The following is a 13,636-nucleotide window of genomic DNA, read 5'->3' as shown; positions in this document are numbered from 1 at the left end:
CAGTCTAAAATTTCAGCGTCCATATCAAAGTCGGGGTTCTCTTCAAAGTCGGTATTTTTTCTTGTAACAGTTTCACAATCCTCGACAAGCTGTGTATGTGACAAGTTTTCCAAAATACCCCCGTCTTCATCTGCCGAATCATCACCTGCGTCAAGAGCCTCTATATATATAGCTTCCACTTCTTCTTCTTCATTATTTGTCAATTCGTCCAAAACTGCGCAAACTTTTTCAACAGTTAGTTTTGTCCTAATAACGGAAGAACACGCACATAAATATGTATATTATATATAGTTATACAATTCATAAGGTGAACCCGCGAACGTGACATATATGTCACAGCTACACAAGACGAAAAAAAAACCTACAAATACAGACATTTTCAATTTTTTTTTTTATTAGCATAAAATTTCAAACACCATCAAAATATACAAAACACTCTTTTCACATAAATCGGTGACACTTTATTAAAAATCGTACTTACCGACAACGTGTTCCCATTTCGACAGTTTTTTTAGGTGTATGAAATCGGCTTCGTGTGCACTGCGCTACTAATTTTGCTACACTGAACGGAAAGGGCAAAATATAGCACACACTTATTCTTTGATTTGTTCACTTCAATTCTAATTTATAATTTGGAACATTTAAAATTGCATTTCGACAAAGTCGTAGATTTATGTGAAAGATCGGAGCGTTACATATATGTAACACTAGCGTTTAATGAGTTAAATGAAGGAATAATTTTAGTTTTGGTTCATTTCAATCAAGGTAAAACTGAATTTTGCTACAGATTTAGTAAATTCACATTTATTAAGTGAATTTCCATTATGGTGAATTTTCTTTTATTTTGTCCTTAGCAAAAAATACGGAAAACTGAAGAACTTCGGAATTTATTTGTGGAAGATGGGAAGAGGGGTGAAACATGTCAAAAAATAAAAAATATTTCATTTCGATCTTAGGGGCAAGAACGATTTTGCAAAACTTCAAGAAAAGGAAAATAAGCAGACTCAGTATGGTAGAGGGCCAAAGCCCAAAATTTCTATACAAAATTCATCTATTGAGTTGATAAAAAGTTTTGGTTTGGATGTTTCCATTGACATTCTTACCGAAAATTTGATAATAAGGGCTAAGTTTGGGTGAAACCGAACATTTTATACTCTTGCAACTTGCAAGAAAAAGAGCCATGTAAATACTTTAGGGGGTAAATCATATAGAGTAAAGTCAGCCGGATGTTCGAAAATACTGATATAATTTATATAGCGGCTAGGTTTAAGTTAAAATTTATCTATTTAAGTCACAAATATACATTGTTATGAATAAAACAAACTCTTCTATTTTCATTGGGATAACTCACATATTGGCCGATATATGCGGTACAAAGTCACCCGTAATTTTGAAAATCTTTAAATTAAGTATATGGGGACTAAGGGAAGTATTGGTCCGATTCCACCCATTTTTTACTTATAAGCATACCATTATAAGAGAAGGCTTATCCCTTAAGTTCGATTATATATACCACACATGGACCGACATTTTCGATCAAACATCAGCTGTATGCCGCACTATGACAAAGAATATAAAAAAAAAGAGTACAAATTTTGTCGAAAACGGTCGGTCGGGTCTCAAGATATGAGATTTCACCAAAAAGTGGGCGGTGCCACGCTCATCGTCTAATTTCCACACCGGCTCCCATAAGGCTCTCTCATACCATCGCGCTTGTAAAATTTAATGTATCTGGCATATTTAGTTATTGATTTATCACGCTTCAAGTAACGCTTCATCCAATTTACACTGTCGGTAGAAGTTCTGATAAGATTTCCACTCATTGTTTTCCGGAAAAGACGGATTTTTGGGCGTGGCAGTGGTCCGATGCCGCCCATCTACGAACTTGTGACTTTTTTTTAAGGAAACCACATACCAAGTTTAGGTGAGATATCTCAATTTTTACTCAAGTTACATCTTGCACGGATTGACGGATGCACAAATAGACAGTCAACCGCATTTTAGCTTTTCTCGTCATCGTAATCAAATATATATATAACTCTATATCTATCTCGATAAGTTGTAGGTGTTACGTATAACCGTTCGGTGAACAAAACTATAATACTCTGTATCAACTGGTTGCAGGGGTATAAAAACTGAACCCATCAGTTAAGTCACCGGATTTTGTGGTAATTTTTCAACTCCAAAACACCAAAAAGTAGCCGTACAAACTAGCAATCATTTTTCTTAGCGTTGAAGCTTCAAAAAAGTATTATTCTAATAAAAATATTTGAAAAATTAATCCGAAGCATGCCAAAACGTCTTCGTGTAATAATTTAGAACAAAAGTGGGAATACTAATTACTAAATTTACTTTTATACTAAACGTATAGTATTTTATCCAAATTTTTACTTTCATATAACCACGTTTGTTTAAGAATCTTTATTTTAAAGTACAACAAATTTTTTTCTTTCTGCTCTTGGAAAAAGCATAATCAATTTATAAATAGTTATTTTATTTATTTGACACAATTTTATGAATTACTTATTATTTATTTTAATAAATCTGTATTGAAATAACTTCTGTGAAATTTATGATTTATTTAATGCCTAGTGTATGTACCCACATGTAGTCACAAGTGTTATTTCAGAGGAATCCAAATAGCTCGCATTGCAGAAATTCCTTAAAACACCCACTTATACAAATTCACTCGCAAATGTTAGTGTAGAAACTAACTATAACTAGATATGTGCACATGTATGCTCGTATGCAAACCATGTTAATGTGTGAGTGTTGGTTTCCAGTTATACTACACGTTGAACGATCCAATGCTACAAGTATTTCAAGTTTATTTAAAGCTTCGCATAGTAATTAAAATTTTCAATACCCTCATAACTCCGCGAAACTACGTGTTTTCGATTTAATTCAATTTCATTTCATTTGCGTAAAACGTTCTGAGTGTAAATTCACTTCGCCTTATTTTTGATATTTGCCTGAACATTTTATTACAAACACACATAAATGTGGGTGCATACATAATGCATGAAAATTTTAAAAGTTAGGAATATATATTTTTGATATATTCACAATGGTTAAAAGTTCATTGGAACATTTGTAATTGCCTATTAAAAATCTAATAAAATAGTTATGTATAATTTCTGAATTTAATTAGTTTTGATTGCTACTACATATATTAGTTTTTTGGAAAATTTTTAGAATTAGAAAACTCCTCCGATAAATATTGTACAAGCTATGCATAAATCACAATTGAATGTATACCTAAATAAAACATTTTTTTTATATTTCCATAGAAGTACATGCATTTTTTGGGTAAGTTTGATTGCAGCTAGCGTAGCCTCGAACCATAATTTTCACCAAATTTTGAAGTTCAGTGTATATGACAGGTAATTGCAAAAATATGCTATGCCAGAGTGCAAAATAACTATAGAAATTAAAATAAAAACTGAACAAGTAAGGCAGGGTACGGGTGCAACTGAGCATCTTATGCTCTTGCAACTTGCAAGAATCAAAGCCATAAAAATACCTTAAGGTTATAGCAATTAAATTTATTATAAATAAGGGTTGTCCATTTCGAGCTTCTCTAATTTGTGTTTCCTAATTTAGTGGGGAATTTTTTTATAATTCGAAAGAACATTCTTCGGCATTTACTTTTTCAAGATCAACTCTTTCAAATGTTACCCGCGACTACGTCTCAGATGGTTCATCCGTCGAGTCGAATATTCGGTGACTTGTTCAAGCATTCCAAGACTTAAAGACATAAACTTTAGACTTTACATATCCCCATAGGAAAGTCTAACGGTGTGATATCATACGCGCTTGGTTGCTAATCAACCGGCCCAAAATGAGAAGTTATCTACTCACCGAAGTTTACTCTCAATAAATCTATTGATTGACACGATGTGTGGGAAGTGGCGCCGTCTTGTTCAAACCAAATGTCGCCAAGATCACGAGCTGCGATTTTAGGTATCAAATAGTCGGTTACGTTCTCACCGTTGAAGAAGTATAGACCATTAATTCCACAAACCAAACCAACCGATGTGTTTGCTTTCTCGTCTCAAATGCGGAAATTTTTCTTGTTTACAAAACCATTGAGCAAGAAATGGGTCTCATCGCTGAACAAAATTTGGCTCGGAAACATCGGATCTTCTAGGAACTTTTGAAGAGCTCATAGAGCAAAGCGATATCACTTGGGAAGTTCGAGCAGCTTCAGTTCTTGCACAAGCTGTATTTTATACACTTTCAATTGAAGATCTCGACGTCAAATGTGCCAAGTAGTTCCATACGTTTTTCGTGTACGCTCTCAGCTATGGTTGCTATATATTCTAGTTCCGTGCTGAATGTGGTCTATTCCGTTCAAATAGTATCCAATAATGCTAGGTCTTAAGAGACACGACTCACGTGTAATTAGTCAAAATCAAGTTATGTATATTACATGCTGGCAACGTCAGAGCATTCATTTAGCATATCGTGAAGATGCTCCGTTATGTGATGGTGTAAGGAATAGCATGTTCAATAGCCCATTAAGTTGACCATAAATTGAGCGAAGCGCACGAAACACATTTTTTACAGAACGGGAATTATAAACGTTGTTCAAGCATAAGTCTTCCCATGATGAAATGCCAACCAATACTGAACAAAAAGAAAATGACAGCTCGATACGACTCACGCGCGATCTGTCAATAAAAGGCTATTGTAAAAAGTACATCTACTTGGATAATTTTAAATAGTAAATATTCACATACGTAAATAGAATGGGCTTCGTAAGTAGGGAATCCGTTCTACCTTTTTAATCCTTCTTCTTGCAATCGTTGTTAGATCAATGAATTTTACGAATAAACTGGAGGCTGGGTAAAATTCATATCCTCTTGCGAGGTAAATGTTTATGACTTCTCTTAGAAATAAATGCTCTTTTATCTCCTCACCGTCATCCTCTGTTAAAAATAGTATTTAAAGGGCTTAGCACGAATCATGAATCGAGAATAGAGCGCACAAATAGTCACTATTTTATGTTTGATGTCCTCTACTTCCTTTTTCTTACTGTTAAGTAAGTTCATACACAATACAAGTATATCAAAAAGTTGTAAATTTCATGGCCACTCGAAACATTTTCAATGCCATTGGAATATATTTTAAAAACACTGTTGGTATAACTTACTGAACACATTTGGAAAGCTACTTCAGCTTTTTTACATTTAACTTTTATGTCTGTTAGGCCATAAGCTTTGCAAGCTTTCGAGCTTTTGTAAATCAATAGCAAAGATATACAGAGTTTGTCCAGAATGTAACAGAACTGTGTCGATTTAAAAAAAAATTATTGAACCAATCGTTACAATTCTTTAAAAACTTTCAAAATAGGCTCCTTCTGCGTCCATGCAGCGCTGCCAGCGCGATTTTCAAGCACAGAAGGCATTCTCTGGAATAGCCTTGAGAGCCGAGGGGCATGCTTAAAATGACTGCCTTTCATCGGCATTTTTAGGCTGCGGAAGCGTTGGGATGCCAGCCTTGGTTAATCGCGTACCTCTGCTCTAACGAAGGCTGAATTTTCGTCTCTCTCCTGACTCTCCAGGTGCTCGGAGATAATTGACCATCCGCTCGTTTGTTACCCACTTTCCGTCAATAGTAACGATGTGCTTTAAAAATGGATCACGTCACGCTTGATAAGCAATTTACAGTCGCATTAATGACGAAACAAACTAATTTTAAAAATAAATCACACAATTTTCGCCTAGCTTCAGCTGTATTTTTACTCTTTTGATACTTGTAGTAAGACTATTTTGATATTCAATTTTCGATAGGGCACCAAGCAATAACTATTCAACAAAAACAGAGAAGCTTCAAATTTAATGAGGAATGTTTATTATTATTTGAAAGAACATTCCTTGACAATTATTTGAGGAGTATCTTTTTCAAATCTTGGCCGCGGCTTTATCCATCCGTTGAGTCCAATGTTCCATGATTCATTCGAACATTTCGCCTGGGAACTGGCGAATGACATGCGTGATGTCTTCCTCCAAGGACTGAATCGAAGCGGGATTGCCGCAATGACTTACATATCACCGCAGGAAAAAGTCTGACGATGTGATATCACACGATCATGATGGCTAATCGACCAATTCAAAACATGAAATTATATGCTCACCAAAGTGTTCTCTCAATAAATCCACTGATTGGTGCAAAGTGTGTCTTGTTGAAACAAAATGTCATCAAAATCACGAGCTTCAATTCCAGGCAAGTAATAGTCTGTTATCATGACGCGATAACGATCGCCATTGACGATTACGTTTTCACTGACATTATTTTTGATGAAATATGGGTCGATGATTCCAACAGCCACAAACCAGACCAAACCGTTGTTTTTTCTGCATGAAATGACCCCACATTTGCTTGTCCCAATTTTGCTTGCTTACCTACCCATTGAGCCAAAAATGGGCCTCATTGCTCAACAAAATTTTGCTCGAAAACGTCGGAGACGACACGACTCACGCGTGATCTGTTGAAAAAAGTATCTCTACTACCAGTATCTATTTTTTAGATTTTATATGGGGGGTGTGATTATTTTTGTTTGTCAAAACTAGCTATTTCAGCAATGAATATCTTGCTTAACTCGCTTGACCTTCAATAGAAACTCATATATGCTCAAAAATTTTATTATGTAATTATTTCTTCTTGTAACGATTCAGTACAAAAATAAATACATATTTTATACATTAACAGTACATATTTCTATACAAGCATACCCGTACATATCTCCAATTAAAATAAATTGGGGAAGCTATTGCATTATAAACATGCAAGCACTCTTAACTAAATAGTTTTTATTATTATTTCCATCTTATTCCTCTATTCTATCCAACGTTGAAAGCTTTGGCTGTATCAACTCTTCTTATGTGAATCTTCGTTGTCATGTTAGTTTAAAAAATACTTCCCGTAATTCTGTTTTTCTACAATTTACAAAATTAAGAAATTCAGAATATTTGATTTTCAAATTCATTCTGTGGACTTACTAAATAATACCTGCATGGTATCTATTAGCGCTCCTTTTAAAATTTTCCGTTTCAAAGAGTGATACAGGTTTTCAACTCCTTTATGTTTATATTATATCTGACGGAATTTGGACGAATTCACCGCATTTTGACAGTTGTATCTTCAAATCGTATGTTGGTCACCGGATTGGTACGAAATGTTTCACCACGTAGTATTATAAATGCACCAGATGTTTTGGCTTGTTTCATTACCACTACTTATACTTTATATCTTCAAAGGCAACTCAAGTTTGTCTTCTTATATATGTACATTCCAGAGTTACGTAAGCTGAAGTGGTCATAATTCGGGATACTGGCACTGTAATATGGAATGCTTTCGTTTCTACTTTATATCAAGTAATGAGACAATGTTCGCAAACGTTCGGGTTACCTAAATAACATGTATAATTCTTGAAGGAGATATGTACGTCCACCAAACTGCATTATGATGTGAATTATGATTGGAAGAGAAGGCGGTTGAAGAATCCACTGAAGGTGAAACTAGTTGGTCAGCTGGCTTTGTGCCGCAGAGTACATTAGACGTCATTTCAGGTTTACAAGGTAAAGCTGGAAAGAAGGAAATAGTTTGTTTTTCAAAGAATAGACAAGCAAAAATGAGTTTATTATACTTTATATTCATGAGGGGAAGAAATAGTAAGACTTTTTAATATAAATTTCGCGCGAAAACCCATTCATCGAAATATTTGTTTTCTAAGTTGGTATGATTGGCAGTGACATCTGTGTCAAATATCACTTCAAAATAATCTTTAGTGTTTAGTATGCACATCTTTTTTTTAAGTACTTAAAGTGCATTCGGCAATTTTTACGATTAGTTAAATTATTCAACAAAGAAGTTCCATTAAATTGTGACGCGGGATCAAATGTCTAGTGCCGAAACAGCTTGAATGTTGGAAAAGGCCTTTGGTGATAATTGTTTGTCGCAAGCAAGGGGTTTTAATTGGTATAAATTATTCAAAGGCCCAAGACCTGGGTTGATTCCAGGACGGCCATCAACATCAACTGACGATCAACACGTGAATAAAATAAAGGAATTGGTGCTTAAGAATCGACGATTAGCAGTCAGAGATCTTACTGACATTGTTGGAATATCGGAAAGATTAGTGAAAACCATTTTAATAATTTTGAAAGATCATTTGGGCCTAAGAAAAGTGAAAGCACAATTGGTTTCAAATCACTCATTTTTCCGAAAAACAATATCGTGTTAACGTCTGTGAAACAATGATTTCCGACTACCAGAATGTCATGCTTTTGACACGGAAACAGACGATCAATTGGCCGAATATCAAAGCAAGCGTGAGGCGAAACCGAAAAGGTTTTTAGGTCCGTGTGATTTTTGGCTATTCAGTAAACTCAAATGATTGCTCCGAGAAACCGTTTTGAGTCAATTGAAGACATTAAACGGAAATCGCTACGCGCACTGAAGGCTATTCCACAAATCGACTTTAAAAACTGTTTCGAGAAATGAAAAAAAGTTGACACAAGTGTTTTGTGGCCAAGGAGGAAACTTTGAGGGGGTCGACATAGAGTTTTTAGAAGAATTAGGAATTTTAAAAGTATGAACAAAGCCTTACTATTTTTGCTTATATATTCAAGAATAAGAGTAGAATCATGACTTTGAACTTGTAAGTTTAAATCTATAGCCACCAAAACCTATATGTATAAAAGATAAACAGGCTCCTTTTCAGGAAAAGGCAAAAACTGGTGGGAAAAGTGAAAAACTGTTGCACAAATGTTACTACTCGTTTTTAAGTGAAAATATCTTCCCAATATCAGCATGTACTAGCCACTAATTTTTGCAAAACAACAAAAAAGTAAATATGTACTAAGCAAATGTCCTGAGAAACAAAGAAATAAATGGAACAAAATTTTTAGTACTACAAAAAAATTAATTTTTAGAAATCTTGTGTGGGCAATATATTTTCATGAACACATTCCAATTATCCAATAAACACCTTATATCCAACACATGAAAGCCCAAAGCAACAATCACTTGGTATATAAGGTACTATGGGTACAAATATCTATAAATTTTGCAACTGACCTCTAATGTCAGTTCTGTTCCGACATTTGTGTAGTAAACACATGCAAAATACACGTAAATAAACAATGGTACGCGACACTGCTCCAGAACGCGGGTTATTGGTGACCTTTTATTTGACCAATAATCGGTCGGTGACTTTGGCACAACGTGAATTTCGTCGCAGATTTCCTGGCCGTCCGACGCCTACTGGTGAAACACTGCGACGTTTAGCCGCTCGCCTCGAAGAGACCGGCACAACACGAGATGCTGCCAGGCATGGCAGACCCCGGAGTAACCGTTCTGCAGAGAATATTGCTGCTGTTGCCAAGGATGTCATGGAAGCGCAGTCGACATCGATCAGACGACGTGCCACGCAAACGCGTATCAGTCGACGATGTTTACAGCGATCTTTGGTACAAGATTTGAAGATCTTTCTGTACAAAGCCCAGACGGTGCATCAGCTGTTAGCTGCTGACCGCCAATCGCGTCTAACATACGCTCAAGCCATCCTTAATCACCACCAAGAGGAAGATGATTTTACATCAAAAATAATCATGAGTGATGAGGCCCATTTCCATCTTAGCGGGTGCGTAAATAAACAAAATTTACGCTTCTAGGGTACTGAAAACCCGTGTATAATCCACGAAGAGCCATTACACCCCCTCAAAGTCACTGTGTGGTGTGCTGTTTTCGCTGGAGGAGTCATCGGACCTTTTTTCTTAGAAGACGTCTCGGGCCAAACGGTTAATGTGAGTGTCAACAAGTTATTTTTGCCGCAACTTGATGAATTGGGATTGGAAAGCATGTGGTTCTAACAGGACGGTGCAACGGCACACACTGCACATGCCACAACCGATATGCAGAATAATTCATTTCCCTGGCGCCTAACCTCCCGTTTTAGCGATTTGCACTGGCCAGCAAGATCGCCTGATTTGACCGCTACAGACTTCTTTTTGTGGGGCTTTTTGAAGTCGCGGGTTTATGTCAACAAGCCTCACAGTCTTGTAGCTCTTAAAGACAATATCCGTCAGAAATGTGAGGACCTATTGTCGGAAGTTCTGGCGAAAGTGATGGAAAATACCATAAAAAGGGCTCAAATGACAATCAGCTGTGGCGGCGGCTATTTAAATGACATCATATTCTCGACTTGATGTAAAAAAATTTAAAAGACCAAATAAAAATAATCCACAAGCGGAATTAAAGTTTTTCATTTTTTAAAAACCACTTTGTATATGTGGTCGTTGTCGTTCCCCACCTGATCTCTCCAACGGAGTAGAGGTCTTCCGCTTACTCTGTTTTCACCGGCAGGTACTGAAACGAAAACCTTGCTAGCGTAGCCGCTGTTTCTTAATTCGTTGAATCTTCGCATATCTCGTACAACTGATCATTCCATCGACCGCGGTACTCGCCGTTGCCACTGCGTGACGGTCCATAAATCTTCCGTTTAACCTTTCTTTCGAACATTCCTAAGGCCAACTCATCAGATGTTGTTATCTTACATGCCTCCGCACCATATCGCAGAGCGGGAATAATGAGGGACTTCCAGAGTTTGGTCTTTGTTTGCCAAGGGAGGACTTTACTTTTCAATTGCCTACTTAGTCCGAAATAACACCTGTTGGCAAGAGACGCAGAGTTGTTAAATTTCGAAACTGACGTTGTTGTTGGCGTTGATGAAGGTTCCACGATAAATGAAATCACGATAAATGAAATCGCGAGTGCGACGACTGTTTTTTTGATGGAAGGAGTAATGTTGTCTTGCCTTCGTTCACTACCAGACCCATTTGCTACGCTTCGTTATTCAATCTTGTGGGAAGCAGAACTAACGGCTGTGTTGAAGCCAATGTACACACTTATAGGAGATTTAGTTCTGCAGCTCGTATTATTTTCTTCAGCAATAGGTTGAAGAAGTCACAGGATAGGGAGTCTACTTGTCTGAAACCTCGCTTGGTATCGAACGGCTCGTGGATGTCCTTCCCGACCCTTCCGCAAAAACCTTCACATCAATTCTCTTACTATAGCCTGAGGTCAATTTTTTCCGAAGCAAACATGCAATAATAAAATATCGGAGACCCTACCTGCTATTCCGTCTGTTTGCCTGGCAGTATATTGCCCTTTAGCGCTTAAGATATCGATATGAAATTTTGTTCACTTTCTTTTCTCCGTTAGAAACTCCATACGTATATTTGTCTGCATTGCCGATATCGAACCATACACACTGATCGGTTTGAAAAATTATTTTATCGAAATTCGGTAAAGATTATAGGCAACGCTAAAATTTCCGGATATACAAGGTGCTTTCCAAAATAAGCAGGACTTAAAAAAACTGACCAAATGGTTTTTTCGGCAAAACCAATTTATTTTATTCAAAATAGTCTCCTTCTGCTTCAATACAGCTTTTTGCACGGTCCAAACGCATGTCGAACGAGTGTTTTAGCTCGTTGGCCGGTATGGCCGCCAGTATGCCGGTGCAAGCCTTTTGAATGGCCTCTACGTCTACATAACGCCTTCCTTTCATGGGCAGATGCATTTTTCCGAAAAGAACTCACACGGTGCCATATAAAGTGAATAAGGGGAGTAGTCAATGGTTAAAATGTGATTTTTGGTGAAATAATCGTCCTTCGAATGTTGGATTCTTAGCAATTTTTGGTCGTCAGTCAATTTGTGCGAAACAAACCGTGCACACACCTTTCGTAAGCCCAAATGTTCGGTCAAAATGCGATAAATCGATGTTTTGGAGATGTTAAATTCCATTTCCATGAATTTCAATGATGATTTCGTCTGATTTTTGATAAATTCACTCACAGTTTCGATGGAATTTCCGGTGATCACGAATTTTGATTGGCGCACAAGTTGATCGTCATTTATGTCCTCACGACCGCTTTGAAAAAGTTGAAACCACTCGTGCACTCTGCTACGGGATAAGCAATTGTCGCCATAAACTTGCTTCAACAATTGAAACGTTTCGGTAAAAGATTTACCAATTGTAAAACAATATCTTCTGTTGGCGCTTTGTTCAAAACTTATTTTCGCACCGATAACACAAACATACTGACACTTAAAATGCAATAACTTCACTTCCAATATATGAAATGTCATGAAATTCCAGCTGAACAATCGATAGAGATAGCAGACTCTAAGGCACCAATCGACATGTAGATCGCACCAACAGGGAGCGCAATATTCAAAGAGTCCTGTTTACTTTGGAAAACACCTTGTATTGTTCAGATCAGATCAATGCAGAACACAAGTATATGCTGATTAAGACCATGTTAAAGAGCTTTTATTAGTTTATATATGTTTTCTTGTAATGTGTCTTTTTTCGGCACTTATATCCAGTAGTACACATTTGATTGTTACTGCGTCAAATCTATCAACACTTTGAGAAAACTTAAATGATTATTCTGAAAGTATATAGGGTGTTGTTGTAGTGGCATAAATCTGCCGAGTTGACTGTCCCTGCCGGTAAAAATCCGGGTCCGCTGCGATTACGTAGACCTAACTGTCGTGAGAACAGGCATATGGGGCGTATTAACTATTGACGCTGGTTAACAAATTTACCCGACATATCCTTGAAGAATGAACACTTATGTGCAACACTGCATATAGCTTTATAATTAATACAGTTTGGATATCACAGCGTCATTTCGAAGCTAACTTTTTCTCGGTTTTTACTTTGTGAATGACAAATTAAATTCTTGAAACAGGTTCTGCTACGCTACAATTTTGTTCATTGAGTTACATGAATGAAAACAATTAACAAACGCTTGTATATAAAACAACGTAATTTCTTTAAAATATAAAAATTTTGAATTATTAAAATCATATATCCTTTTTTATAAAACCTACATCAAGAATATCTTTAATGTCACAGTAATTTCTGTGTATCATGGGCATATTCTCAAAAGTTCTCCATTTTCGGAAATCCATTTTGCAAGATGTCATTAAATTCATGCTAAATTCCAGATAACTCTTTGTAAACGAATGTATTTAAGAAAATGACGAGAAATTTTAGACCAGTAAAATCTGGAAAAATATCGTAAGAGCTCACGTCACGCAGGACAAAGCGAAGGAAAGCTAAGCAAAATGTAAACATACAAATATAAAGCCAGCTAGCTTAAAAAAAGAAATGTAAAGAAGAGAGCAAAGAAGCAATCATAGAAAATGAAAATAAGTAGTGAAAAATGCATGTTTCTACCCAACAACCTTTAATATTATTATACACATTTTATACATATATGTACGTATGCCAGCTTGCACTGACAGTTGGATGCTTCTGACATCTTATTGCTAAGCCACCTAACAACCACAGCTTGCTCATTATCTGAGCAGGCATAAGCTTCTGAAGCTAGTGCCAAGAAAAAGACAGTTTACTTCGGCTACTACCGAAGCTATAATACCTTTCGAAGATGCTTTTATCATCACGTAAAAGAGTTTGCAAAGATTTTTAAGTTGATTTTGGTCGATCAAATTGTGTGGCAGCTTAATGCTATAGTGGTCCAATGTATACAATTTCTTCGCAGATTAAAGCGTTGCCTTAGAAAAAAATTAGTGCCATATTTAGTGAAGCATTCTT

General features: G+C 36.4%; 1 long non-coding RNA gene across 1 annotated transcript; it reads right to left on the bottom strand.

The window, feature by feature from the left end:
• Window positions 1-6,635: 6,635 nt before the first annotated feature.
• Window positions 6,636-7,839, bottom strand: LOC126753792 (uncharacterized). The gene is made up of 2 exons (XR_007666211.1): window positions 7,005-7,839; window positions 6,636-6,941 (listed from the first exon to the last, which is right to left on the bottom strand). It is a non-coding gene; the product is annotated as an uncharacterized LOC126753792 (long non-coding RNA).
• Window positions 7,840-13,636: the final 5,797 nt, after the last annotated feature.

The sequence above is a fragment of the Bactrocera neohumeralis genome, chromosome 3, assembly GCF_024586455.1.
Source record: "Bactrocera neohumeralis isolate Rockhampton chromosome 3, APGP_CSIRO_Bneo_wtdbg2-racon-allhic-juicebox.fasta_v2, whole genome shotgun sequence".
Classification (NCBI taxonomy): Eukaryota; Metazoa; Arthropoda; class Insecta; order Diptera; family Tephritidae; genus Bactrocera; species Bactrocera neohumeralis.
Note: the sequence above shows the minus strand (reverse complement) of the source record. Positions and strands in the feature narration are given on the sequence as shown.